The following is a 3,335-nucleotide window of genomic DNA, read 5'->3' as shown; positions in this document are numbered from 1 at the left end:
CACTAATCTTTTGTGTTCCTGGCGTGGCATGTTTCGTCGCTGTTCACTCTCTGAAATGGAGAAGTAAAGCCGGTAAGTAAGCTTGTTTACCTCGTCCCTTTTGTGTAGTCCTGGGATAAGACAAAATAACTGACAATCTGGATCAGCCTGCCTTTGAAATGTCAAACTTGTTTGTCACTGACTGTTTTGCGTTGGCAGCTGCTGGAAGGAAGAAGATGAAGGTCTCAATCATCAGTGGAAAACTGAATGTGCATGATGAAATGTATATATACCTATGGTAGATTTATCAGTATCAGTGTGGAGTTACGAGTCTTTGATGTTTTCGTATGGATGGTGGCCTGATAAAAAGTTCGACCACTGGCGACCTTTCTTTTCTATGGTTGTAATAACATCTTATATTATAGAACGAAGGGAGTAGTAGACTAGGTAGACGAGACACATGTCAAAGCTTGGAACAGGCTAGCATGATCCTAGTAATTTTGCATGTCCTTGGGCATTTGTGTCTCCAAAATTTCATGCAAATTTGCTAGCAAGTTTTCCCGGTCAGCCAAGCAAGCATCACCGGGGATATCTATTTTTCGTCCACATGATTCTAGTCCTAAGCACTCTAGAGTTCACCTCTATGTAGTTCCGGTCATCAACGTCCATCCTCATTGTTTTTGGGTCTATCCTAGCTAGGAGATACATGGAGAAAATACGGTTGGTGTTGCCTAGGGCTGCGTCCGGTTTCTCTTTACTCCTTTAACTCCACTCCAAGAGCGAACAAGACTTTAGCTTAATTTGATGAAGCTGCTAAAAGCCAGCTCCCCACCTCCACGGAGCGGGGAAGTTCCGAACAGGGCCTAGTAGTTTGATTTTGCACAACTCCTCCATCCCCATCCCATTGAACACAGATTTCATGTTCGGGTTCCAGTCACCAGCGACGGAATGGTGCATACCGGCATTGTAGGCTGTGTTGAGAATCGGGACCTTCTCTGCACTCACCATTGTTGAGGAAGAAAGCACATCAGGCGGAGCTGCAGGCTAGTAAGTCCTGGATATGCGCCCCATCTTCACAACCAACCTGCGAGAACATCAGGAGATACAACAACATAAATGTGTAAGAACGCAAGTAAAAACAGTGTAGAAGGAAACAACAAATGGTTGAAGACGAGGTTGGAGGACTAGTACCTTGTTCTTGCTTGGTTTCATCCTCCTACGCCCAGCTCGGGAATTGTGCTTGTGTTAATTGATCAAACGTTCGGTACAAGCAGTACATATATAGACCTGCACCGATCACACACCACCATATGCTTGTAAATGTATAATAAGTTAATAACCAAGTGGCTGCCAAAGTGTCCACATATGCCACAAGGGAACACTTTGGCAGCCGCCCACCTGGGTAATATACACTTGCAACCAGGTTTTTTTAGTCTCCAGCTGAATTGTCTATTGGTTTCGTTTCATTCATCACATGGACCTGCGCCAACGACTCCGGGCATCACACCCGTTGGGTCTTTCAACCTTATCCGATGCGTTTGTGGGCTGGTTGGATGGGATGGGAATTGCTTGATGCTAGCTCGTCCTTGTCATGACGGTGATGCTTTCCCGAGCCACCGCAGTTCGCCGTCTCAGCTTCAGCACGCCCGTGTGAGCAACTACAGGTCGCGGCAGTTGCTCGCCCACACCTGCGCGCGCCGCCGCAGCTCGTCTTGACCACGCCCGTGTGAGGAGCCGAAGGTCGCCGCCGGTACTCGCCCACGCCTGCTCGCGCCGGCGCAGCTCACCCTTGCCTTGCTGATGCCTGCATGAGGCACTGCAGCTCACCGCCGGTGCTCGTGCACATCTGCATGTGCTGGCGCAGCCTCGCGGATGCCTGCGCGAGCCAGCGCAGCTCGCCGCCTGTGCTCGCCCACGCCAACGCAGCTCGCCCTCCCCTTCGTGCGTTGGCGCCGCTCGTCCCGAGAGCTAAGACATGCGAGGGCGGCGCTGAACAGCAGCTCCAGTGGCGTGATGGCAGCAGCACCGACTGGAGGAGGAGATGGATGCGTGCATGCGCATGTTCTCAAGATGGAGATGCGAGTAAGTGACGCTCGCTCTAATCTTTTACTTGAATCTTGCATTGCAATTTGGCAATTACATGTATCTAATCACAGCGTATGTAAAGACAGGAAAAGGGAATTACAGACACGTACAGGAGAGTGTACGTTTGTCTTCCACAAATACAATCACGGATACAATCAAAGCCACTAGTGACGTTTGTTGCAATCTGTTCTTTTGCACTCGCTGTAGCTTGTTAAAAGACAGGAAATGGAATTTAGCTAGAAGTGAAAAATATGTAGACCTCAAAAGTCAGTATATTGGCAAGGGACACAGATCAGGTGACATGCACCTTTGTATGTCACCGTGTGCCTTGCGACCCGAATTCAAATTTAAACATTACGAAAAAATCTAAAAAAAATCATGTATGTTCACATCACATATTAAGATAACCCCTCAAAAATTCAGATCAAAATTTGAAACATATATCGAGAAGCAAAAAAGAGAAATCTGTCATGAATAGTTGCGAATGGTTCTCCGTATACTATTCACATCTGAGTTTCTCTTTTTTGCTTCTCGATGTATATTTCGAATTTTGATCTGAAGTTTTGAGAGATTATTTTAATATGTGCTGTGAACATGCATGATTTTTTTTCATATTTTTTTGCAAAGTTCAAATTTGAATTTGGGCCGCAAAGCACACGGTAACATGCAAAGGTGCATGTTACCTGATCTGTGTCCATTGACAGGACACAGATCAGGTGACATGCACCTTTGCATGTCACCGTGTGCCTTGCGACCCGAATTCAAATTTAAACATTACGAAAAAATTTAAAAAAAATCATGCATGTTCACAGCACATATTAAGATAACCCCTCAAAAAATCAGATCAAAATTCGAAACATACATCGAGAAGCAAAAAAGAGAAATCTGTCATGAATAGTTGCGAATGGTTCTCTGTATACTATTCACATCTGAGTTTCTCTTTTTTGCTTCTCGATGTATGTTTCAAATTTTGATCTGAAGTTTTGAGGGATTATCTTAATATGTGCCGTGAACATGCATGATTTTTTTTCATATTTTTTTGCAAAGTTCAAATTTGAATTCAGAGCCGCAAGGCACACGGTAACATGCAATGAGTTCACATCTCACAAAATAAAACGATTCATATATGAATATAGATACTTCTACCACGATTCATATAGATATTTCTACCACGATTCATATATGAATATGAAATGAGTTCACATCTCACAAAATAAAACGATGAGTTCACATACTGAGTTCATAGATAAAAATAAAATGAGTTCACAGCT

The 3,335-nt window shown here is 44.5% G+C and overlaps 1 long non-coding RNA gene across 1 annotated transcript; it reads left to right on the top strand.

Moving 5' to 3' along the window:
• Positions 1–1,179: 1,179 nt before the first annotated feature.
• Positions 1,180–2,224, top strand: LOC125529994. The gene is made up of 2 exons (XR_007292803.1): positions 1,180–2,061; positions 2,147–2,224. It is a non-coding gene; the product is annotated as an uncharacterized LOC125529994 (long non-coding RNA).
• The last annotated feature ends 1,111 nt before the right edge of the window (positions 2,225–3,335 follow it).

This window comes from Triticum urartu, unplaced genomic scaffold (assembly GCF_003073215.2).
Source record: "Triticum urartu cultivar G1812 unplaced genomic scaffold, Tu2.1 TuUngrouped_contig_5999, whole genome shotgun sequence".
In the NCBI taxonomy this organism is placed as follows: domain Eukaryota; kingdom Viridiplantae; phylum Streptophyta; class Magnoliopsida; order Poales; family Poaceae; genus Triticum; species Triticum urartu.
This window is presented reverse-complemented; position numbering and strand designations above follow the sequence as displayed.